Below are 27,330 nucleotides of genomic sequence, written 5' to 3'. Positions count from 1 at the left end.
TCTCTTTCCCACTGCATAACATAACATGTTTTACTTCTGCCATTTTAGGGAAAAGGAGAAGACAACAAAAGTCTTATTAGAAAGAAAAAGGTAACACATCCCCCCAATTTGAAGTTGACAGACCTGGAAAACCAAAATTTAGCAACTTTTTCTAAATTGCCTCTGTTCTACCCTGTGTCATTTCCTTGGCCATTGCACCCACAACAGCTGAATCACAGCAGTCCCGGGGATATGTCATGACTTCTGGAGAGAGCTCCAAGGAGTGAGAAACCTAAAAGAAGCTCCTGCCTGGGTCTCATGGAAACTGGCACAGCATGACAGTAGTATCTTTGACTGACCACATTAAAAAGTCAGGAGGCAAACTGCCTCCTGACTGGGTTCACAACACTAACCAAGCCATCCCATTTTCTGCTAGCAGGGGCAAATCTGCTCGCTGGCTCAAGAGAAGAGGATGCTGCCACAGGGAAGAGAGAGCAGGGAGGTAAATCAAGCCACATGCCCACCTGGAACATGACCTCTGGGTAGTGTTGGATAGACTTCAGCAATTTTACTTTGTCTGATGTAACTCTGCCTCACAGCAGTGATGAAAGGAGCGGCCTTGTGATAGGCAGGTTAGATTTCATGCCAACACGGTTGCACCGAGGCAGGGAAAAACATAATCATGAATGAAACAGTGATTGATATTCACCCTTTATTATATAAGAACTTTGATTGTCAGCTGATCTCTCCTTTGGTTAAACATTCCTTGGACATTAGGCCAAGATAAGCACCTGATTTTTTCATTTACAAAGAACAAATTATCATATATATCAGAGATCTTTTAGCTCTTGTGCATTTCTCCCTCCCCCAAAAGCAAGGCTAGAGAGAGACATATATTAAACAAAATCCTGAAAAAACCCAATACCTCTAGCAGCTTTCAAGGGCAGAGTGAAAGTCTGGACTTGTAAAAATACTTGGGCAACAGTCCAAGCAAAAGGCCCGATCTTTAGAACAACTAAACAAAGGACAGCAGGATCTTGTCCCACATCAGTCTTTAGAGGACAGTGAGAATATGCAGAACTGTGGTCCCAAAGCATTTAACAGAGGGTGTGAAGAATGGCCTCCTCCAAGAAATTTGCGAGTGCTGCCTAAGAACCCACTGACAACTTAAAGGAGATGGAAGGAGAAAGATAACCCAGATACAGACCAACAAATGTCAACTTATTTTTAAACCTGCTCTACAATAACTGAAAGCTGAAATGCACCAAGCAGGAATGGATGGCACTGGGGTTTGTGTCACTTGGCTGTGATTGCCTTAGCATGCTGCTTCATTCCCTCAGACAAGCTAAAAGATACTTTCTTAGCAAAAAGGTTGAGATCAAGTCAGGTATAAATCAGTACAACACACCAAATCCTAAACTCAACCACTTTAGTGAAGGGATAAAGGGATATTGCTCCACTCCACAAAACCCCATTGGTCATGACCAACAGATGTTCTAAACCCTGAGCTGCACAACAGAAAGAATGGTCATACACAGCCAAGACTGTTAAATTGTTATTTGCTGGTAATATTTGTGCTCAAAATACTGAGCCATTCACTTCCTTGGGAGTTTATTTTTCCCTTAGGAAAAATATCTGTTTCTGCGAATGCTATTCATTTTCCATTCAAGTTCCAGATTGTGTAACTGTCCTGATACACCTCCTTCTATAAACTACAAAGGACCAGAATCACTAGCAAGAGTACAGGCATTGGTTTCGTCATCTGCTCCTTGAGATCTCTTCAGTTGTTGCCAATGTAGAGCTCTTATGACTGATTCAATTGATGCTCTTTGCTAATTGTTTTTATACAACCAAATCAAGATAGATCTGTAAAATTATAATAAGCAGATGACAGGACCATTAGTGCTGCAGAGCTAGCTGCAGCCACACACTAGACAACACTAGACAGTGTCCAAACTTCACCACAAGTCTTTCTTCACTCCTTCAACCTCCCCCCTAGCACTGCCAATGGGTGCCAAGGTCTCACTGGCTGTTCCAAATGGCACATCAATGCAAAGACTCAGTTTGAAACGATTTGCCCGTGCTTCAAGAACACCAATGCTCAATTGCCCTGTACCATGAACTCTTAGGATCCCGGCCTGACCCAGGATTCCCACCCTCCCCCCAACCCACACACCTTCAGCATCAGGCGGTTTTCTCCACCAGAAGTATGCAGAGAGTCTAACACAAGTTGGAGAAGACCTTGGGTGAGGGTCCTGGGAATGTCCTTTTCCCTACTCTGACCAACATCCAGCCCACTGACACATAGCCCTCCTGACAAAAGGAGGAGGGAAAAGGCAAATGACACAGAATATCACCTGGGAGTGGAGAACTTCCTCAGGGAAGAGTTATATTTGAGCAGAGGGTCTCCACGAGCCAAGTGGAAAGTCATTGGGAACCTTTTCTGTCCCAGCATTATGCCACAGCGCAGAATGACTGCGGTGTCCCAAGAAGATTTAGGTCTGACTCCACACTGGTGCCACTGATGTCAGAACTGGGCTGGCGTGTACAAATAAATACGAAGTATTTTGTTGCTATGCCACAATGGCAGCAGCCTCTTTGCCATATTTATGCCTGCAAAATGTTTCTCCGCAGGATCAGAAAGGACTTCTGTGCAATCCAGGCACCAGTGACAAGCCTCCTTTAATTGCACTCAAATATATTTTTAGGAATAAGACCAAGAAGTCAACGCAGCTTCTTCCTTGTTAAAAACTAAAATAAAAGTGTAAAAGTGTCTGATGGGCTGGGAGTGAAGAAAAATGAAAGTCTTGATCAGCTCAACAGCTGGAAAAATGACTACTGGTACAAATAAGATTTTAAAAACCTGTTAATATTTTAAAGACTGTGTGGCTGGAAAAAAGCTTTTTTTGTTGTTGTTACTGTTAGGGATTTACAGCTGCTGGAGAATCAGATTTCCATAAAAACCTATCTACTGTTTAATGCCACTAAAAGCCTGGCAAATTAACTTCTTAAATATTTAACATTTATAGATATTTACTCACTGGAAACCCAAACCAAGCTACAAAGGAGACGTGATAGTTACATCATGGATTTTATTAATTTCAACATCAGATACGTTAAAGGGGCTGGGGGGAACAACTTGTTTTCTTTTTAAAGAGAAAACCACTCTTGTCCTTGACCCCAGATAGCCTTCTGTTCCAACCACCTACCAACAGGGAAGAGCAGGCTACACGATAAAGTACAGGAGACCTGGGAAACTGGGTTATCACTGTTGTTCCAGCTCTGACTGCCCTCATAACGTGAGCAAGTACACCAGGGCACTTAAATGTGTCTTCTCATTCTGAATGTCCAGGCTAAGGGACAAAGCAGGCTTGGTTTTCCCAGATACCTACTTTCCTTTTCTAGCTAAAGCCAAGGGAATCTGCAGATGCTCTGAATTTCAGCTTGAGTACTTCAGGTCAAGCATTTAAGACGGGAGGTCCATAAAATCAGAGGCCACTTCTGAAAAGGACTTCTATTTCTGTGCAGGTTCTCAGAGCAGCATATAAGATTTCCAGAGCATTTGTTTTTAGAATTTTAAGTCATCTTAAGCAAAGCTAAATGTCAGCTTTAATAGATTACAAAACCTCTTCTCAATTCCAGTGCCAGCAGTCAGAAAAACTGTGAACCAAAACTGCTATTGCCAGCACAACTCATCCCTCACTTCTTCAGATCAGTGCAGCAAAGTTCTAACTTTACTATTAAATACAGTTTTGGCTGCTTTCTTTGAGAATGATAAACAGCTGATCCATTTGTCTCAAAGTCAATAATAGTAAAAAAATCCTAAACATAACCTACTGATGTTGAACATTCTTCATTGCTTAAAAAGAAAAAAGATAATTACTACAGACAAATAACACATTCTCTCTTGAATACCTCAACCTGCAGTTGAGTGCTATCTACTACTTTTCCTGGCTAGCATTTTACTCCAGCCAGAGAACCCAAGCAAAAGAGATGTCAGAAAATAACACAGAGGTTTTTTTCTGTGCCATTTGTGCATGACTTATATTGATGACGATCATCCTAAAGCAAGAAACAAGGCAGATTGACATTCAGACACCACAACGTTTGCAGCACTGGCATTTATAAAAATTAGTTTTCTTCACTTTTCAACTGAGAAAGTTTACTCTGCACTCCACATAGCAAAAATGAATGAGAAAAAGATGGAAGACTGATGCCAACTTCACATGGATCACTTCCAGATTCCAGCCTCCATTTAACATTGCTTTGTCTTTGATCCTCATTTAAGTTCAAAAGTACATGTTTACATCAAGGTCATTACAGCTGACTCAATAATTCGGCAAGACAAAAATGTTTGAAAGAAAATAAGTGGTTAAAGTAACTGTTGAGGGTTTTGTTATCAGTTTATGTCATAGCATAAAACAGAAAATGACCTTAAATATTGAAGGAAAAGACATGCATGAGAGAGAAACCACAGGCAGCCAAAAGCATTGGGATTCTGGATAACAATTTACAGCAGCAAATACTCTTGAACTGTTTAACTTTTATATGGTTTCAGAGCAGGAGAAAGTCTAACTCAGCAGCAGGCAGACTTTAACCCTAGAAAAAAACTGTTCAAAACTATGAGGCTCTTTCATCATCCCTCACTTGATACTTTTTTCCCCCCGTTCTTTTCTATGTGAATTATGAAAAGTTCAAGGGTTGCTTTTTCCACTCCACTTGATCTTTGCAGACTCTCTCATGGGCCTAGATCTTCCAGTTTTGCTTGAAAATGAGTTAACAGGTAAATATGACAAACACCCTGTAACAGCTTCCTTTCCACAGGGTTATTACACTCCATGAGCTAGAATAGACACACATAAGTTAAACCTCAGTGGGACTGGAGGACAAGTGACCTGCACTTGAAGGCAGCATTAAACTGTTCCTTGTTAGGGTGACAGTCTCTAACTCATATTTGGTGACAGAGCTTCTGAGTAGCCCTTGCATGAAAACATGACAGGGATAGCAATAGCAATTAAGTGTACATTGTCCTGGAGGAGGGAAACAGGCTAACACACTCTGCATATCCACTGCGGGGCTGTGGTGTGTTGATAGCTTGATATGCCACAGCCACAACATAAGGCAACCAGAGCTTAGACTGCCATAGCTCCACCATCCCAGCAGCTCAGGCACCAAGGTCTTGGTAGGAAAGACCTTACAGCCATCTTCTCTGCTTGGAATCAACCACACAGTCTCCAGCTAAGAGCAAATGGATGCACGATGGTACCAGTTGTTTTGCCAGGTAAACATAGGAACATCACAAACAGTAAGGAAGGTATATATTTATGCAGTTTCAGAGTATTTCACAGCCCTGGAGACTAAAGACATGAGGTCTCTTCCATAACAGTGTAGTCACCTTGTGGGACACTTGCTTCTGTGGCTACATGGGGAGAGCATGACTCATTTCAGTAAAAGACAGCACTGTATTTGCATTGCTCTGACAATCTGTGTGTGGTGTGACCTGTGTGCTTCCCTATGTGGAAAGAAAAGAATACAAAACCCCTCTGTTTCAATTCTGATCAGATTTCCAAGATCTGAAGAAAGAGAAAATAGAGGGCAGGTTTGAAAGCTGGCAGAACAATCCAGTGATTCATCAGAAATGACACAGGTGCCACAACAAAGGAGTTTTCTCCAGTAAGAATGACTGTTTTGCCAAAAACCCATCTACGTACTAAAAACTCCTCCAGCCACAAGTTTAACTCTGACTTATCAACACGGAGTGGTACAGTCTAACCTTTTCCCCACCTATCATCCCTCGGAGGCATATCCTTTCCACAGTCCCCATCTCTCCGCTGGTTTTAACATCTCCCTGAGCCAGAGACTTTAACGTTTCCCTAAAGCTTATCCCCATGCTCCATACCTGAACTCTGTCCCAAACATCTCCCCAGCACAGTGGGTGACTTGGCTGCCACTAATGCTCTGAGCTGAACCTCACTGTCTTGTACAAGATCCTTCCTCCTACTACAGCCCCTGATTAGCCCAGCTTTAACCTCTAGAGATCCACCACGCAGATGTCCTCCCTCTTTCACTGTGTAGTTGTCACTGAAAGAATGGCATTGTCATGGTGAAGTTACTCTTCTGGCTTTGGAGCTTTCTAGAATTGATGAAGAGACTCACTGACTGCATCAAGCTCCTAATGAATCACTGTTTCATATATCACAGTACTTAAATACAACAGGGAACCAACAACTACAGCTACCAAAACCCCTTCATACCAACTCTTGAAATGCTGCTGAGAACAGTTACATTACAGCCTAATCCAGTAGGATTATTACCTTGGGTCACATTCATCTCCCATCTCAAGTAGAGTCATATTTGGCCACCTGATTTACCATCATCTCCCCTGACACCTATCCATCTGCCTGTCAGATAAGTGCTAATACTATAAGTTACTTCTACCTATTTCTGTTAAACCCATTGACCAGCACGCCCCATTGGACAGGAGTTTCTCCCCTCAAGTGATGTGGCAAGGTCACATTCCTGCAGTTGATCGCATCTCTGCATCCACACAAATGCTACTGCTCTGATGGAGAGCAGCAATTACCAGAACATGTGAGATGTGGCAGGAGGCAGTGGAGCAACTTGCAAAGAGTGTGGCCACCCTGGTAGCACCTACAGAAACTCCTGTTAGGTGGAGATTTAAAGTCAGCCAGGTCTTGTGTCATCTTTCATCAGTTTTCTTGGCTTTCCCTCTCTGTGAGCAAATGATGAATATGACCTTCTTTGTTTGAGTTCTTGCAATGAAGCACTGTTTGCATAAGGCTCTTTTTTATTTATTTTTTTCCTGTGGCTTGTTGACTTTTATAAGACATTCATAAATTTGTTCTGAGTGCCAGTGAGATGCTTAATGGTGCTAAAGGGAAGGTATTAAGGATAGTCAACTCATGTTAGAACAAGCCACTTGAAAGTAGCTATAAATATTTGTCTGGATTTCATTTTGCTAACAAACAGCTTCTTTTCTTTTTCTCCCCTCCTCACCCCCCTTAAAGAGTTGATTTCATAAACAACAGAAGAATTTTCACATTAATATGAAAGTGCATGTCTGGGTTGTTTTTTTTTTTAATAGAAACTTTCCTATTGGGGACATTCGAGTCCTTGTATTCTGTCTGCATGAAATCAGCTCCCTTTTCAGGAAAACCTTGGCAGCTTAAGACCTCCAGGGTGAGCTCATGTTCTTTTGCGCTCCCTCAAACTCATCTCTGCTCTTTCATTGCTCTGGCAATGAGTTTAGGCTAGACTTAGGGACTGCAGTGTCCTAGAACAAAGCCAGTAGCTACACATTCCTCCTCATTTTGCTCATAGGCACACTGGAGGTTTTTGGATTCCTTCAGGACTGTAGCCACTGGCCACATAATTTGGAAACTCCACCCTCTGGTCCCATTGCTCCAAGGTCACATTGACACAGACAGACACAGAATCTTCTGATCTTATTGTCTTTGGTACCAAAGTCCATCTCATTGGGAACTGAGTGGTAATTGACAGCTACCACTCATGTGTGGTCATCTTCCAGATCCCCATCAGCCTCAGGGCAGCAGAGGCAGCTTTTTCACAAAAATAGTCCAAAGCTACTTCTTGGAATTAGCAGGCATCAAAGATGAGGACTTGTCTCTGCCTCTGGCTTTGGACAGACAGAACCCCCTCCTCCCCAAAATAGTGTCTGCATGCATTTCAGCCCTGAAAGAGCCAAAATTGTGTTGGGATGCAGTGGTCTCAAGACTTCCAAATAGCTACTGCTAGGACAGATGAGCAGATAACTCAGTGCTCAGCTGGCAGGAAAGTACAGGGGGGTCCCTGGAGGAATCAGGTGGGGAGGAGAGGAACAGGAATTAGGGGACCAAAAGGAATCAGAAAACAGTTTGGGAGGTTTAGTGGGGTTTTGGGTTTGTTTGTTTGGGGTTTTTTTAACTGTTTGGCAAGAATTAGTTTTCAATTAGTTTTTCCAATTAATTTTCTTTATGCTTTCACCAACCATAGCTCATTACAGCAGTGCAGAAAGTACCAGCAAGGAAGTCTTGAACACTTCTCAGACAACTCTCGTAAGATTCAGTTTCACCCCAGGAAGGACTGCTATCTTTGGTCCAAGCTAGCAAACTGACTAACATTTTCAGCTTGAAGTCACTCCTAAAAAATATTCAAAACTAACATCCCTCAGAGAACTTCCCCAAACAGCAGGGGAAACATAGGGGAAAATAAACTTTCTAATACAGATCTCTAAATTGTCTCCATTGTTTTTTCTGGATATGTGCATCCCAGTACTCTCCATTATAACACATCATTATGTCACAAACAAACCCCATGCCTCCAGCACAGTAATGGCAAAGACCTAGCAGATGGTCCAGATCAGCAGAGATAAGAATAAACTACCACATAGCTAAGGTACCTGCCCAGGGAAAGGATGCAGGTACCTGCCAACATGCAGCTCACTGCTTCTGTTCTCCCTCCTCCCTTCTTTTGAAAACATGTATCATTCAGCCAGGTTCTCCAGTCCAAGCAAATGCTAATTGCCATGGTCTGAAACATTCTGTACCCCACTAGCATTAAATGGCAAACCAGCGGTTCTGATGGTATCGTGGTGAATGATTTATCCAGTGATCTAGTACATTCCAACAGTGTGCTTAAGCAATAAGGCACGCTGGGGAGAACATTTGAGTGATTAGTTTGCCTCTAGTGTGGGCTACAGTCAAAGGTTAATGACCTTGAGCACCCAAGAAGTTCAATTAATGCTTTGAAATGGACTACCTAGAAGGCCTGATGGCTATTATTAAATGGAACATTAATACAAGGAACACTATTTCATGCCTTTGCAAGGCTTTGTAAACATGGGCAGAGTACTTCTCATATCCAAAGCACTCTAGCCATGTTTCTAAATTAGCAAGCACCGGAAGAACTATTTGTTGAGAGATGGGCTCCAGCTGCATTATGGACACACACTTCCACCATCAACACAAGCTTGGGCTGTTTAGAGAGCAGTATTTGGGTCTTCAAAGAAGCTGTGTTTCCTGGTGCTATAGGATGCAGGCAACATGTAGTTTTATATCACCTTCTCTATTTCTTGAGCCTCCACTCCCACCAAAATACCCAAAAGCCTGAAACACGCAGAGTGAAGAAGAGCATATCCTTCCGAGTCCTCCTGGGGAAGGCAAAGAAGTGCTGGCACTCTCTGAAGTAACTTGCCAACTTCAGCATTACTAATGACTATGGGGACAGACCCTCCCATCCACCTCAAAGATTTTGCCACACAGACTCATTGCTCTGCTGCATCCTTGTCACACTGTTTGTGAGGGGAAGAAACATACACAGGTAAGAACCAAGAACTATGGTTCTTGGCACATGATTTCTTAAAATGCTCTGTAGAAAGGCCCTCCTATAAATCCATCTAGAGCAACCCATCAATACTTCCAACTGATGCCACCAACAGTCATATTCCTCCACCCTCTCAGCGGAGGGTGGTAGAGAGAAGCCGTCAGCTCATTCATGGGCCAGAAGAAGCCCTCTTAAGAGATGGCACTAGCAAGAGCACAGCTACGAAGAAGCCTCCAAGGACGGCACAGGAACCACCCAGTCCCTCAGCGCCCTTGAAGTCATACGCACATGTTGCTCTGCCTCAGTCCTAGCTTCTTCCTCTGCTGAAGACTGATGCAAGCCCCTTTCTCTGCAAGATATCCATCCATTTTTAGTTCATTTAAAAACCTTAACCTACAACATCTTCTTGGCCAGGACCAAGCCAGTTGTGATGCAACAAGGCAGAACGGTGCTATAATGCAGCCAGCCCAGGTTTGCTCTTCTGAGGCTACCCATCCCAGCTATAAAAGTCCCTGCCAGGAGAAACTGGATTGAGCTCAGGTCAGATTATGTGAGAACTAGGCTGCAGGGACTTTTCACTCTAGCCTTTCTTCAGTAAAAAGAACTGCACAGGCTCAGCATGACAAGAGAAGAGAAAGGAGAGAGACTGAAGCCATGAAGAGAGAACTGGACTCCTGGCGAGAGAAGAACAAAGAGAGATAAGATGCAAGGTAAATAAAAAGGCACAAGGGCTTAGTTGTGACTTCAGAGAGAGAACGTGCAGAGCAAGGGGTCAAACTTTACACTAATTAACCTTGCGTCAGCAAACCCTCAAAGTCTGCAACCACCCGAATGACTGAAGCATTCACTGGGTCAAGTCTGGCCCATCTTTATCTTTTAAGCTAAGGATGAAGAAAGTGACAAAAAGTGTGACCGTTCCACCTTCAGATCCCAAGCGGTTTGCTATGCTACAGGTCAGACCTGAAAACCGAAGTTTGCTCTGGAGTCTCCCCACAGCATCATTTTAACTTCGTAACAAGCAGCATTGTGAAAATGTGCACCTGCTCCCTGATCCACCAAAGTATAGACATAGGAGATAGCCTTTAAATACAGGAGCCTCTGTTAACTGAGTGTGACTATTCACAAGCTGAAATTATTAAGCATTTACTTAAATACTTTCCTGGATCAGAAAAAGTATTGTTATGGGTGTCCTCTTGCAGCACAATTAATTGAAGCAGCACCTGATTCTGTCAATAGCATTGACAGAATGGTGAAAATTATGCAGCAACACAAATGTAGAAATTATGAAGACTAAACCATAAAATAAATTGAACATCCATGTCTTGTATAGTATATATTTAGCATGCAGAAAAAAGTGATTCTATCTCTGTCCTCAGTGGCTAACAGAAAAACAGTAAGCCTGGTTTAGGCGTTCTGGCAAGTAGAAACATAGTGTGATTGCCATTTAATGCCTTTAATTGTTGGCTTGGAAAGAAAATTCAAATTCTTGGTGTATTAACATTGAAAAAGCATTATAGAAAAAGGTGCTTTCTTCAAACACTGAACAGCCAGCTTTCTTCCGATAAAGAAAAATTATCTCCATAGCACAAGTCTGTCTTCTGCATCCCTCTAGAGCAGGGGATCCCAAAAAAACCACTGGGACATCAACTCAGAGCTTCTGCATACAGCCTACAGAGATATATTTTTTCATTATTGGTGTAGTACTCCATTACAATCACACATCTCTAGAGTCACTACAATACAAATTAACTTTGTTATACAGTTACAGGAAGATCTGCTGCCACTGAACCACCCCATGAACAAAACTGTGGGGACCCCTCTTGTTCAAGCTTCTGTCTAGAAGTTTTGCACACCTTTTTCCTCCTGCTACAGAATTTAAATACAAATTTTGCAGGAGTTGGGGAAGGCAAGGTCAGCTCTGCCCAGCCCCCGGCACACAACAAACTAATTAATAATCACAGCAGAAGAAAGAACATAGCTGTGTTCCCATTCTCTCAGTATGAGAGATCAGTGATTGAGAACTCCTGCCTCCTGAAAAGTCTCTTTTGCTTCCCAGTCTAGTTTGTATTTGTTTAAGCCTGAGGCAGGCAAACACGACACAAGCCCCCAGGAATCCATAACCACCCTGATGCTTCTGGGTTGCAAAGCATCTCCACCGCCATCTGTTTTCACTCACTCTGAAACGAGTTCTGAAGAGTCAATTGTTTTCTTCTAGGAAAAATAAACATGCAAGCTGCTATTCTCCTGATTTCCAGCAATTTTCTGCTGTGGGTAAATGTAGCTTCAGATTTTAGAACTAAGTCTCATTCTCATCCAAAGAATTTTGCAATATAATTACCTCATTTTTACTGACTTGGATAACTACTGCCCTTTAAAAAAAAAAAAAGTGTGTAAAGTCTGCAAGACTAATTCCTCCTCCTGCCCCTTTGTTATAAAATCTTGGAACAATTGATAGTGATTAATCTCACTTGATATTTCTTTGGTTCTCTGTTTGTTGATTTAAAGGCATTTTATGACTGATTGTTTTCAGTTGCTTGGACAGCTGTCAGATCTGTACTGTGGTTTGATTTGGGTTCCAGAGAGTAAAATTATTACTGTTCTTATTTTTACAGCTCTAACGCATAGTGGCTGACAGAGATGGCCCTTTGAATACCAGATATATATGAAACCAAAACTACCTCCACATTGGGAGAAGATTGCCTAGAGACTTCTGCAGGCAGATTATACAAGCAAGATGTGGAAGGCAGTAATACAGTTGTGGGGTTTTTAATGTTATTACTAGTTTTTAAGATGCCCAGTTTGCACATTGAATGCACATGCTCTCAAATACAGTAGCAAAATCCATCCCAAGGTGTAACATCAGTGGCTTTACAGGAATGACTTTAGCCTTTGGAGCAGCACTAACAGAGCTGCTAGGGGGCTGAATTTTTTGCTTGTTTGGGGGCTGGAGTGCTCCAGCCCAAGCAGTGTCCCCATCCCTGTGTACCTGGGAAAGGCTGTGCTCAGTGGAAGGAGCATGAAACAGGGTCCAAGACTCCAAACCACAAAATAAGGACAAAATGAGACATAAAAGAGTTAGCAGAACTCAAGAAAGAAGGATGTTTATACCAAACTGCTCAATATCCATCAGCTTCACCTCCATCTTCAACCTCCTGACTGCCTCTAACAGTGACCAACACCCTTTGACTCTGAACTTCACTTACCCTCAATTTTAGCCTATTTTCATTCTGCATCTTCCTTTTATCTGCAGCTCACAGCTGTGTCCTCTGTGTCCACCCTCTCTTTCCTGGCTCCTCACTTTTCTCATGGTCCATCTACAAACACGACCAACACCACTTGTATGTCATCCCTGGCTCACCCTCATGTCTCTTTTTCTGATTCCAAACTAAAACCTCACCAGCTACTATCTCAAATTATGGAGAAAGACCAATCATGTGTCAAAGTTCCTCCTCCAAAATACGCAGAATAAAGTTTCACTAAAGCAGAAGTCTTTGCTATTAGTGCTTTCACATACAATACTCACAAGTTTTCCTTGTTTTCAGAAAGCATATGAAAATCAGGTTTTATTCTGGAACTTCAGGGCTCTGCATGATCACAAACTGCTTTTCTCTATGGCCTGCTGTGCTCATTTATACACAGAATCAGTGCTAAGAACTTCCCCTAAACCAGAACTTACATGCGAGCTTAAATGTATGGAGAACGCAACTGACTGCTATTGACTACAGTTTGCTAAAATTTAAGCACTTTTGCACAAAAGAATGTTCTTACTACCATAGTGTCTAACTGGACAGATTATGTGAGCTGCTTAACATATCTTCATGTTTGTCCCTGTCCAGCTAATAAGCACTAGATAGTGGTGGCTTAGGGACACAGTCACAGCCCAGGGGCCACATTTACCTCCTCCTCCTTTTTTTGTAATCTGTTGCTTCAACTGCCCAAAGTTAGCAGCACATAAACCAGAACAAGTGCTCAGAAACAGTGAAATGAGGGATTTTGCATGCCCCACTTCCTAAGATGAAGGTGCCTCCAGTTCTTTCCACCACCCTGAGACACCATCTCCTTCCACAGGCCCACATTACTTTGAGTTCTGCCTCCATTGTCATTTCTAGTAGGCTGCATTACTGTCAGCTCTCTTAAAACAAACAAACAAACAAAAAAAAAAAACAACCAACAACAACAAAAAAAAAACCAACAAAAAACTCCACACCACCACACACAACAACACAACTCCTTCAGTTGCCAGATCATTATTCAAGCTTTCAGCCTATTCTGAAGCATCTCAAATTATTTAGATGAGATGCCCCTTTGGTTCTTTTCTTGAGCCTGCAACCCTACTACTCTTGTCAAGCTTCAGTTATATTTTTCTTGGATTTTTACTTTTCCTCTTTAGTCCCCTCCTCTACAACACACTGTAAGCAGTGGAAGCAAGCCCCATATTATGCCCTGAGAGGCTGTTTATAATAATAGTCTTGAGCTTGATTTTACTAAATCACTCATATTGACATTCTTGCTTCTTTGCTTTCTAAACCATGGCCATAAGTCATTGGGAAACAGCTGTACCTTCACATCTATGCCCTCATCAGCTTCTCTAATATCCTGTAAATACAGCCCATCAAATCCACCAGGCCACATTCAACCAAGCACAACACACAGATCTAGCACAACAGACCATGGGTGAAGTTTCCCCCACCCTTGCTCACATACAGATCTTCCAACCCAATTGAAAGATCTGGGAATTCCTTTCCCAGTTCCACAAATCCCAGTGTGTTCCTTTCCCCTCCAACCCTGGTCATCTTCTTAGCAGGCGTGTATCACTGCTGCAGCAGTGTTTTCTTCTTCCAAACCACTTGGATGCAGGATGGATTGAGACCATCCTTGAACAAATCACCATAATGTTCCCATCTCTTCTGCTTTCCACCACTCTAGTCTCATTTCTATCATCTGATTCCTCTTTATCCACATTGCCTGTTCTCATACCCATTCACGTCACACATTTAAGAAGGTGACAAAGAATGTCAAATGTTTTTATAATCCAACTAAACCACATTTGCTGTTTCAAACACCAGTTAGGTCACTGTTCTCCTTTTAAACAAACACAAACAACTCCAGAAGATCTAGTAACAACGGAAACAGGCGGGCAGCAGAGCAGTACACACTGAAACTCAGCATGGTCCCCCATTAGGGGGAAAATTTCAAGTGCTTTAATCATGACAAACAGCACCACAATGAGTCAGTGGATATGACGGGTCAGCCTCTTGGCTGGTGCAGTGCCAACAGCTTCCACAGGGGTTCATCAGGCATGAATTGGCCCCATATGTGAAAACCCACTACAATTTGTCCAGTTTCTCCCATCCCTGCAGAGCAAAGTCTCCATATGTGAGATCCCACAGAGCTGTCAGCCAATGTCACATTTCAATAACAGCAAAAACAACCAGGGCTGCATAAACCAGCAAAGCAATCCCATTGCGCATAAACTGGCAAGTGACCTAGGTTGGCAATGTTTTTGTTGATCACAACCCTTTCTATGGAACAAAACATAGGAACTATCATGCCAGAACAGACTCAGTGATCCATCTTCTCCTTGTCTCTTGTCTCCAGCAGAGGCTAACATTGATGCTTTAATGGCAGATTAAAAATGGATCTATGAAGCCTGCAAAGCACCTGGGTCAGTCATGCAATATTTTGCCCCTGACCTAGGGCAAAACTCCACGATATTATACTACGTTATCCCAGACATGAAAGCCTGTCAGGTGCTGCCAGAGAAATATCTGTCAGAGTCAGAGGATTGTTATTCTTCTTCTCTCTTCCTTTTTATTTTACCTTAATATAACTGCACATCCTCTTAAGAGGATCAAATCTCAATAGACTGGACTTTACAAATTAATTCAACTGCGTGTTAAAAAGCAATGTTATTATTCTTGCTTATGTCAATGTCTTCTCTTGCAAAAGAGGTTTTACAGGATTCTTTCTTGAATTTTTCCCTGTTTTGCAGAGCTCTAATCCCTTTCCTTGCCTTATTCAACACCAAATAAACATTGGTCTATTTGATCTCTTTTTAAAGGGATTCTCTCACCTCAAACATTACACACTTTTATTCTTTTCTACCTTTATTTCACATTGTCTTGGACAAGATTTATGTAGCTCGGCTACAAAAATATTAGCTCTACCCTAAACCAAGATTCACAGTCCCTACAATGCAAACCAATAGATCAGGGGAAAAATAAAAATAAGAAAACTGAAGTTATATCTCCTGGCCTGTTGTAGCTGAAGTAGAGTTTAGGGGAGTTAGCTCCAATGACACTGATGGCTATACAATGAATCATATTCTTTCTAAACTGCTGATACTTATTTTAAGCACAAACTGTGCTTCATTTCCAAAGTGGAGATTGCAATTAGGGGACTATTTTATTTGTGTATCGCATTTTGTCACAAAATGAATGATTTTGCAAATATAAAATGAAAAGAAAATACAATCTGATCTATAATTTCTATTTTTCCTACCTCTGAAACAAGTACTTTTTAAATGCTGTGCCTGCAAGCCTGGTGGAGCATGCCAACATGAGGAACTTCTAAATCAATTTTAAAAATTGTATAGACGCTTTTGTTTTAAGCTACTAAAGTAAAAAACATTTGCCTCAATTTATATATTATTAATACTCATAGTACCTTCTGATTACAGAGGGAAAATGCTTGCATCCATCCCCAAGTTAAATATTTTCTGAAGTACCAACTGCCAATTCTGGCAGCCCCACCACCCTTGTTAGGTGATAAATTAATGCTCGCACTCCCATTGTGCGCCTTGCCAAGCCAGGCAGAGTTCAGCCAGCCAAAGCCTTGCTTTGTCCAAACTGCACCCACCCTCTAGTGGGATGAGGAAAAAGTGCTGCTCCAGGCTGCTTTTACAGCCCCACTCTCACGGGCTGCGATTCTCTCCTATTGTGCTTTATCCTGCAGCACAGGGTAATACTGAGAGAACGTTCATATAGGATAAGCACGCTAAGGTTTTTCTTTCTTTGCTTCTCTCTACGCTCCACACATCTGCTAGATACGCATTAACAAGGCACATTAGCTCTAGAAGATGATTACAGCCCTGATGAGTTTCACCAAGAAGCTTTAGGGGCAATCTTTTCTTTCCAGCTTTGCCTTACACTTTTCAGAGTTTCAGCCATTTTAAATACAGTTTCATAGGTGACTAAGCAGTGATTAGCAGCTGTAACTATCATTATCCCTTTCTTTCGCTATAAAGAAAAAAACAAACATGCAAACAAAAATGCTGAGGGAAAAAAAAAAAGAAAAATAAATAAATCCAGCCTATTTCCTCTATGTATTAGATAGACCAATACAGTTGACTATAAAAAGTAGAAGAGGGGACTATTGTTGCTAAACAGTGAGCACTGCAGTGGTGGTATGATCTGTGAAAAAGCAGCAGAGCTGTAAACAGGTTTCAAACCACAACCTAGGTCAGCTGTATAAAATATAACAAGCGAGCAGTCATTAGGGCAAACCACTTTTGAAAACGTTTGCAGCAACTGAGGGCCAGATCCTGCTTCCCACAGCCAGGGAGGGGACAGAGCAGGATGCTTTGCAAGGGACACACAAGCAGGACCAAGGGCAAGAGCAGGGCAGCACCCCCACTAGAGGGGCAGCACCCCAGTACCTGGGCAAGAGCTGAGCAGGTCCAGCAGCCACAGTCCAGAACCCCAAACAAATCCAAGTCAAGGCACAAAGCTGAGCACACCAGCCCCACAACCCCAGGGCTGAGCCTAAATGCAGATCGGGACCAGTGGTCGCAGGGTGTGTGGGTGGGGGGCACAGGTGGAGCTGCTCAGGGCAGTCAGAGCCCGCTGACACCCTCTGGGGCCTGGCAAACCTCTTTATAAACCCAGCCTAACAATGCCCAGTGAATTTGGGTGAGTCAAATTAGGTCCAAAAGAAATAAGTAAAGATTTATAGGAAAGATGCAAAGTGAAGAACTACAAAGAAATATATTCTGTTAAATACCAACCTGGAACTTGGAAATAAATCCACTGCCTTTAGCAGTAAACCTTGATGAAAGCTGGAGATAAAGAACTGCCTCTGTAAACCACGATGCATTTTACTAGCCTATTTTGTCCACTGCATGCATGGCAGCAAGGTGAAGGACAGAAATAAAGCAGCCAAGGCCATTAAAAGCAAGATGGGACCTGAAACAATTGAACAGGACTGAAGAGAGTATGCTCCCTTCTTGACATGATGCAATCAGCAGCCTGCTAGGCAGACTCAGGTCTAGAATGGAACCAGCGGGAAGCGGAGGGGGGAGGGAATAAAAATAAAGCTATCTTTCATAGATCACATGGTCCCACCAGGAAATACGGAAACTTCTGACTTGTCTGGCTCTCCGTCTCTCCCTCCCTATGGGTCTTCTGCAGAAAGTATAGCCTGTGTGCCCAGGAGGTGATGAAATTCCTAATGCTGTATGGCACATGGGGAATTTGGGGGATTGCAAAACAGGATGTTTCTTGGAGGAAACACAGTCTCAGCAAGCAAAAGGTTCAAGTACGGTACATCTCACAATGATGTAAGAGCTTGATTATGCATCTCGCTTAAAGCCCAGCTTAGGGTTTTAGTTCTAGTAGAACTAATAGGCAACACCTGCTGTGATGAAAACAATTTCCGTCCCTGAACTCTAGCAGAAGTGTTTATCTTTTGAGTTAGAAAATGTTTCTCTAATGTCTGAACAAGACTCCAGGGACAGGAACATATGCCCAGAACTGACGTTTCTGCACATTAGATAGCTTATAAAAATGAGAATTAGAAAAACCTGGTATCATCAGATGTCTTGTCCAACAGTCATTAAATGCAAAGTACAGAAAGGTTCTCCTAACGTTTCCTCTCCCTGCCACTGTAGTCGTAGTTGTTCTTTGCAGAGCACAAACAGAGGCTACTGAAAAAGCTTGCTGGTATAATCCTGAGTCCAAAATTCAGGACTTTTCCAGACCTGTCCCTGGCAAAACTACCATTGGCTTCAATGGAAACTTTACCCAAATATGGGCCTCAGGACTTAGGCCTCTTGGTTTTAGTTACTAATTTTATTATTAAAGGTTAAACAGAGCTGTTGACAGTACAAACGATTTTCTTACGTAAGCAGTGAAAGGGAGAGTGTCAGGTATACAAGATAAAACAATACTGCCAAGTCAAGGCAATATAGGTTACGGGTGAATGTCCTTTCACAGAACATACTGCACCAAATCCCGAGTCTCGCCCTCTTCCTCAAGCAAAACTCCCATTTAAATCAACTGGAGCTCAGTGTGATCAAGAGGCAGGGTCAAGCCTAAGAAAGGACCTCAGGGTTCAGCCATGGTCACTACAAGGGCTTTAAGAGATTGTAGCTGTTGAAAGCAAAAAAGCTCTACCTTTACGGAACACAATTGGTGAGCAGTGAAAGTTCATCAAAACCCACATGCTTTACTTTGCACTGAGAAAGGAAAAGGCACGGGTCCCAGGCTTGGTCAACAAAGCTGAAGGGTGAAGCATTGCTTCATTTTGAACTTACAGGGACTGTTTGTCCTAATAATGTCCAAGAATGATAAGACAGACCTGCCCTGCAGATGTAACTGCTGTACAGATTCATTGTTTAATACCCATTAAATACTACAACTGCAAATTAAGTGCTTCAGCCATTCAGTTATACACACACAACCCTTAACAATAAAACCCTTGATGACAGGAGTGTCAGGGAGGGCATGTACGGCTTTCCTCCCATGCTTTCTGCTATGATACTCTTTATCTAAAGCTTGGACAGAAACCAGAGACATATTTTTAATTCTTGACCAAAAATAATAACAGCAACTGATGTGATGCTTAAAAATAATAACCATACAATCAAAAGCAAACTGTTCTCAGTTCAGTCTAACAACACTTCATTCGTTTGGTGATTAAGTGGCAACCCAAAAGTTAACTTCCTGGAAAATCTGCTGTTGTTATAATGAAATTGCACTGTCAGAGCCATACAATAGGTCTGTCTTTAATAACAATGCAACAGACATTGAGGGAAATTCCTGTGGTCGTCTGTCCTATTCAGATACAGTTATCATCCAATAGATCATCAGCTGTACAAGTCAATGGTGTCGCAAAGTTTTTGACACAGTTAACACATTAACACATTAGACAAATGTAGGATTTGAGCCAATTCTCACCAAAGCCAATGGAAAAACTCCAGTGGAGTTGTACTGGGCACAGGGATGATGTCACGCGTATTGTCAATCACGTAGGAAACAAGAAAATCATAGCAGCTCTTTTCTGACATCAGCGTCTGCCTCTACTTGAGGCTTTGGCAGAGCCCCATGAAAGACTGGCTCTTTTTCTCCTGTTTCTTTTAAACACCCTGAGAATCACTTGGGTTTGTTTTTATTTGGCATAGGGCATTCCAAAGGACATTGTCAAGGTTCACAGAACTGAAATCTAAATCATTTTTGTCTTTTCTTAAATTTCATATACTTTTAAAATTGTGATTTGATTTTTACCCCTATAGTTTTCGCAATGCCTTTTAAAATAAAGAAGCAACAAACCCTTGCTTTACAATTAACCCTACCGTCATAAATCACAGACCAGCTCCAATCATGTACTATTGAAGCATGGTCGTATCAGCAAACGTGCCGGTATATCTAACCACGGAATGTATTTTCTGAGCAAATGTTTAGTAAAATTCACATCATTTGCTGAGTAAGAGTTCATTGGGATTGATCTGCTCAGGAAAGGAACATCACGGATGAAAACATACTGTTCCTTTACAGTCACAATACTAACACAGCAATAAACACTATCTCAACTGGCAAATCAAGCTTAAACCAACAAAATCCTTGTGCAAATGGTGCACAGAAATACCAGAACTCCTAGTTTAAAATAAAAAGCTGAAAAATAATGAGAGAGAAAGACTCTATATTAATCATTATGGCACTAATTGCTGCTGGGTTGAAGATCCAAATGAATGAGTGGGCAAGAGAACCTGATCCTAGAAAAATGCTCACAGAGACATAAGTAGGAGCCTAAATCCAAGATAATTTTCCCTTTTTGTAAAATCAAGGCTTCAACAGCAAAAGGAAACATGTACATTGTCCTGTCAATATAGAAAAATTTTAGCACATCTGCACCAGCCCCTGCAGGGACAAGACTGCTTCGTGGGCACCCCAGCAGGGAGTCTCTTGCTCTCCATCCCCCCATCCGAGAGCTTGGCAGAGGCAAGAGCTGTGCAGGTGGAGCAGCAGGTCGGCAGCTGAGTTTGTGTTTCCCGTTGCTGTGCTGCTCTCGCAGATGCTCCACCAGAGTCAGCCCCGCTCCCAGGGAGGCTGTGGCACATCCTCTTCTCCTGCGCTGGCTGGACTTCAGGGGACTGTCCTAGCAGCGGGTGTAGTAACCAGGAACATGCTTCCTCTCTCCAGTACACTTCCCTCAGCAGATGCTCGCTGTGTTGCATCTGTTTCTGATGGAGATCCTAGCTTTTGGCCTAATGCAGGGCTTCGACAGCACCTGATTAAGCTGCCCTGAGAACAGAGCCTGTGCAAGCACTAACTAGGAGGTTTCCAGTGTCCTGTCTCAGAACCTTCAAAGGAAAAGAAGATAAGCAGGTAAATGGTTACTTAGTTGATGATGATCCATCGGGATCAGCCACGTAACACCAGCACCCATTATCGAACTTTGTCAAACATAATATCCTTATCCCCAAAATTTAAATCACTGCAAAAATTATCTCTGTTAATAACATGGAAATGTGTTGTGAGGGGCTTCATTTTATTTCACTGAAAAAACCCACAACATATTTTTTTCAGCTGAAATCCATAGAATACTGCCTGGTTTACATGGGGACATGGGGAATGACCGTTCACTGCAGTGTGCCTGCAGAGGGAAAGAAACTACTTCTCAGAAAGGGCCAAGTTCAGGATTTCAGCCTGCACTTTAAGCAGGGGCTAAGAGTAAAGTCCTGCCTGCTGCAATTGTGAAATCTCTGTAAGCAAGTTTAGAAGCAAGTATTAGCACAGCTGGCAAAGGCTCTCAGCTGGGAAAAAGCTACTCTACTGGTGAACACAGGCAGGAGGGTGCAGATGAACTGGAGTTTGCAAAAGCACATCAGATGGGGGGCTGTGTGGACTGGAGGGCTCTTGAGAAGCCACTGCAGTATTCATGAAGGATTTAGGTCCTTACACCAAAGTGCTTTACCCATAGATATTAGTAAAATATTTTTTTCTCTGTTCCCTGCATGGACTCTAGTTTTGCAGACAGCTATGATGAAAACCTTACGAAATGCCAGGCAGCGGGAGGAGATGGACCTGGCACATAATGTGCAACAAGGAGACTGGTTTGGTAAGTCCTGATGGAGCACTTCAGCCCAGTGATGGATTTGGGAAGCACCTTGTACTGAGCTGAACGCAAAACTCATTATAGGAAAAGATGCCTGTTCTTACAAGGGCTCCATTAAAAAAGGTTTTCACAAAAGTCAGGTCATAAACAACTGAACCAAGGAACTTCAAAATCTACACTGATGAAGAAAAAGAAGGTACGGAATGAACCTAAATTAGATGGATTCCCCCAGGGAAGCAGAAATAGGGGTCTTGTTAAAGCACCAGCTGTTAATTCCCATCTGTATGTAATTTCCATTCCTATCGTCTGCGTAGAATAAAGCCCTTCCAAAAACGATAGTTAGTAAACTGGCTAAAAACTGGAGGAGGCCCAAGTGCAAGCTTGCGGTAGGTGTCCCACAGCTCGGAGGAGACCGTCTGTTTCCCACGTGGGTTTGAGGCTAAATGACATTTCTAGGCAGGATAAAGGCAAAGGTCGCCAGTGACAGGATTGCCCAAGTGTAGGGAAACCACATTGGGGAAAACCAGAAGTTGCTGAAGCAGCAGTCACCATCAGCAACTCTTCCCAAGGCCCAGGCAAAACGCTGGCCACTCGGCTGCCATTGAAAGCCACGTTGCTGATCAGAAGTAACTGACCCATGGAAAACGTGCACAGCTGAAGTACATGGGAACTGCAAGAAGTAAATAGACTATAATTGTCAGCTACATCAGGAGAAATCCAGCTTTTAGTGTTGTTCATGTCTGTATAAGGGGTGGACTTTTAATAAAATGATCACTTCCTCTAGTGCTATGGGCTTCTGAGTGACCTCCACTTCAGCTACCCATTGCTTTACCACGCTGTGAACTGCAGCTGAATTAACCGAGTAAGGTGCTAGTTTGGGGTGAGTTCATCCATCTGTTAAGTGTGCTAATACATTTTCCCCTGGACAGTTTTCAGACATCTCCAGTGGATGGGAATAAGAACAAGTGGTGAGTCTGGGGGCAACTCATGGCTTTCCCACTGCTCCTCCAAGGTGACAGAGATGAACTGCTCACCACATGGACTCTGAGTAAAATTGTGGCAAAACCCATTCACGACACAAAGGATTCTCCATGTGCTGATGCCATTTCAACTGGCTGATGGGAATCAGCTGTTCACTGCTGGACCAGTTGATGCTGGACCAAAGACCATATTCTGCAGGAGAATGACATGACCAAGTAGCAGGTGCAGCTGGTGGAAAGTCACATCACAGGGACAGAGTTCAGTGTACCTGGTGTCACCAGAGAAGAGATTGGCTCTGAAATAGCTTAGTGAGTTAAAGGCTGGCAGACATGACAGCAGAAGGAAGAGAAAGGACAAAACAAGAAGACCGGCTCTCATGAAACGCTAGTCCCTTCTCCAAAAATGAAGAAGTTAGGACCTAGCCTTCCTCCAAAATCAGGTTGTGCTTTAACCAGATAGAGCTCTCCAGAAGCTCTGTCATCATCACACTGGTCAGATGGCAATAAAAGAGAAACAAAATCACATCCTGGAGCACAGCCAGAGGCAACTACCTAAATTGCCCTCAGCAGACCCAATTGCAGCAGTAAGAAATGCCAAGAGATACTTAGGCATACGCATTGACTATTGAAACCTTCATTTACAAACAACTCTACTGTTATCCCCATGTAGCAGACACCCAAGATAAAACACCAGGAGTGAAATATGTTTGCAGTTTAGATATGGTGCCATCAGACTAAAACAGTACCCAAATACCAAGGCAAAACAAATAGTGATACCAGGATCTACTGAATGTTATTCAAACCCATAAGTGTTCAAGAGATATGTCAGAGAAAAACACAAAATCTAACCCAAGATTTGAGAAGTGAAAACATCTTCACTTAGATTATGTTGTTTGTGTCCTTAAAACACAGAGGGAACTTTTGGTTGGAGAGTAACAGACTCCAAATAATTTTAATGAGATAAAGTTTAAATTTGCAGGGATTATACATTAATTTAAGAGAAATCATAGCCTCCTGGTGGGACATTTAATCACCCAATTATTTCAGGAGACAGGCTTTGGCACACTAAGGTGATGGAGATGTTTGTAGGCTCCAGGAAATTGTACAGGTTTGCTCAAAACTTCACAGAAGAGGCACATAACTACTATGTCAGCTAATTAATAGAGATTTTTGACTGGAAAAGGAATACTCAATGCATTTTAGACAGTTATAATTGCCTAAAATGAATCCCTTCTCATTTATCTGAATTCAAAGGACTTCAAAGCCAAGCCTATCTCAAATCACCAGTCCATCTCATCTCCTCCAAAATACCTTCAAGATGGCGTTGATCTGCATTTGAACCAGTTGAGGTGATTGGTAGGCAGCGATTGTGTCACTTGAGGAACCTATAAAGGTTTTGAAACCAAAATCCGTATTCCAGTATTAAACTGCAAGGTGTTGTATGCGAAGACCAGGAGTAAGTTTGGAGTTCCCTGGGATGTGCTATATTCCCTCTACTCCCCTGTTTTTTGCAGGGTGGGTAACATGTACAAGCTCACCTGGGTTAAGCCTCCTGAGTCTGTCTCTCTTTTGTTAGGTCTGTTGAAGCACAAAATATAACTCAGGCTCCTTGACTTGTTCTTGCGTAACGCTGTCACAAGACCAGTTTGAATCTATTCTCACTGCTCTTTAGCCAGCTGAGGACATCTGCACTGAATGCTGCTTTCCAGGCACATGGTCAGGAATGTATACACAGACTGTATGTATAGACATGTATACCCATACATCTCCAAGGGTGCCCTGGATTGTACTGTGTAAGGAGTGCTCTGGTGGGGGTACACTGTGGTTTCTGTACCTAACAAGTCTTACCCAGCAACGAAGGAACTAAACAGCCTCTTTTTGCAAATACAAAAACAAAGATTTTGGCTTGCTTAGTACATCGAGACTGCCACACATGTTCATTGAAAGAAAGGCAAATGCTGAGGGAACTCCATAACCCTCCCAGACAGATGCAGAAAAGTATTTGGAAATACCCCAGTGTGTTCCAGCAGCCTATAATGGGAGACTGGCTGTGGAAGAAGAATTGCTGGTATGATCTCAGGACTCAGCCCGCTGTAGTCAGACAGTCTGCCCACAATGATGGGCCCAGCCAAGACAATACAAGCTTTATACTCACTGATAATCTAGACCCAAATACAAACAACATCCCCTTGCCTGACTATGCTACTCAAGTGGTCAGATGAACAAGGAAATGTAATGTAGATAGCAGGCTACCTGGTCTCCTAGTTTCAACACTAGTGAAATTTCTCTGCTGCTTTCAAAAACTCCTAATGGGGCCAGTTGAAATGATGGATGAAAACAGCTCCTCCAGCCACAGGCAGTGCTGGATATTCCTATGAGTACTAAGCTCCTATGTGTATTACACGGCTGCCTCTATTCAGGAGGCTAAAAAGAAGTTCAGTCCTGCTTGTATATGCTGGAATCATTATATACGATGTTCTCATAAATCATATAAATGAGTATTACTATGTCATTAGTTAGGACGGTTGCTGTTATTATTGAAAAACCTTCTGGCAATCCAATCCTAGTGCCATCCAAGCTGAGGTTGGCCTCAGTGCAATTTATACCCGTCTCAAGTCTGTGCCCTGCAAACAGTTTCCACAAAATACTCTGGCAGCTAAACAATCAGTGTTAAGGCTGCTGTGCCCATTCTCCATCATGTTCCCCAACCCAAGGGTGAGACAGGTTGACACAGAGCCATGTCATCAGCCACGCACCACCGGAAGCTGCATCCTCCTCCAGGCTGCTAGTGCTCTGCACCCCTGGAGCGGGGTCTGCTCCACAGCTGCTGCACATCTGAGCCAGAGACAGCCTGGTTTCCACCAGGTATGAAACACCCAAGGGTGAGACAGGTTGACATGGAGCCATGTTATCAGCCACACACCACTGGGAGCTGCATCCTCCTCCAGGCTGCTAGTGCTCTGCACCCCTGGAGCGGGGTCTGCTCCACAACTGCTGCACATCCGAGCCAGAGACAGCCTGGTTTCCACCAGGTATGAAACACTTTGCATGTCACAGGAGACTGGGGAGAACCAACCCCAACCTTCCTGCTGGGGACATTATACACACAGATGAATCTCAGTGGACACTCTCAGGGCACCCAGCAAAGCCGCTGGTGAAAGAAGACACAAAAGCATAGGCAGCATTTACCTCACCCAATGTGCCATCAATTATCAGAATAGAAACTTGACTAAACATGGAGATTTGAAAAGGCAGAGAGAAAAGGAGTCCCGGGAGGCAGCAAAAGACCATGGACACCCTGTCTGTGGTCTCGTTCTGCACATTCCACCCTCCAGTCAGCTCTGTCTGAACCGCTTACCCAGAGTCCAATTGATTCCTGTGGATTTTCAAGAAATATGAATCCTAAAACAAGATGTACTGAAAGTTCAGTACATGGTATTAAAGCTAGTATCCATCATGTCAATTCCGTCTTTCCAGTTTATTCATTCTGCTTGTTATTATCATCTGACTATAATCTACTCATAAACAATACCCTTACAATTTTTCCATGTCTATTTATTTCCTCAGTCATTTACTTGGTTTCCTGAGGCTATCAAAAAAAAAAAAAAAATTATATAAACACATCTCTTCTGAAATGGTCCCTAACTACTTATAAATGCAATATGACATCGATCAAAAATCAAAGCATATTTGGCACATGGGACCCACCACTGGCTATGAAAATGGGTGTAGCTGAAATAGCCCCATGAAAGGACCCACTCAACCCTTATACAGAATGTGTTTAAACAAATACAGGGTTCAGGCTTGGTCCATAGACTGGCAAAATTCTTAAGCAGGTGGTAGAAAAGCCACCTGAACGACATCACAGGGGGACATCTGTGCACCAGCCAGATATGCAGATATAGTTGCACAGTACTGCAGCACCACAGCTTATTTACAGTTGGACTGGTGAAAGAGTGGAAGAATTTAATTCCATTCATGGACACATTTCCAGAATAAAATCTGATTACACTAGAATAGAGGAGACAGCAAATATTATCTCTGAGGGCTTTTCTCACAGAAAAAAAAACAGCATCCAGTAATTCATCCAATTTGGGTTATAGATTTAAAGTAATTTAGAATAAGGAGGAAAAAAACCTTCTGAAATAATGCCTTTGCAGACATGAGAAACTACCATGTACAGTCCCATGCTGATGAGCCCAGTTGTAATCCAATCTTTGCTTTCTGCTGACTAGCTGAGCTCTCGTGGTTTATTATGTCAGTGGAACCCCTCAAAAGAATTATAGCCTTTTATTCAGCTCCGAACCATGTATTATTATGAACATTAAACTGGTTCAAATAGTCTATTGGTCCTGCTATAACATTAGGCAAAGTCTTAAGTAATTACCTATCTCTTCAAAGAATGTGTTTTCATTGGCATCAGATCCTGCTGAAAGCAGGCGTGCATGCTTGTGGATATGCTGTGCACAATGTCCCCGGAGCAAGCACATGGCAGTGTATAAACAACAGGACAGAGCTCCCGCCACCACAGCACTGCAAAATAAAAGGCTTCCACAGCAAGCAAAAATCTAAATCTAATCTTAATTAATCATAATAAAACCACATTAAATTATGATCCAGATAAATACAGATATGGATGATACAGGTAACATGCACATCACAGTGGCAAACTGCAAGTTACTTTGTGATAAATAAT

The 27,330-nt window shown here is 42.6% G+C and overlaps 1 long non-coding RNA gene across 4 annotated transcripts in view; it reads right to left on the bottom strand.

Annotated features, from left to right (window-relative positions):
* LOC142603886 (uncharacterized) overlaps nt 1–27,330 on the bottom strand; it is a 204,972-nt gene that overhangs the window by 169,335 nt on the left and 8,307 nt on the right. The gene's annotated exons all lie outside the window — the stretch shown is intronic.

This window comes from Balearica regulorum, chromosome 14 (genome assembly GCF_011004875.1).
Source record: "Balearica regulorum gibbericeps isolate bBalReg1 chromosome 14, bBalReg1.pri, whole genome shotgun sequence".
Classification (NCBI taxonomy): Eukaryota; Metazoa; Chordata; class Aves; order Gruiformes; family Gruidae; genus Balearica; species Balearica regulorum.
The sequence above is the reverse complement of the archived record's forward strand: the minus strand, read 5'-3'. Positions and strand labels throughout refer to the sequence as shown.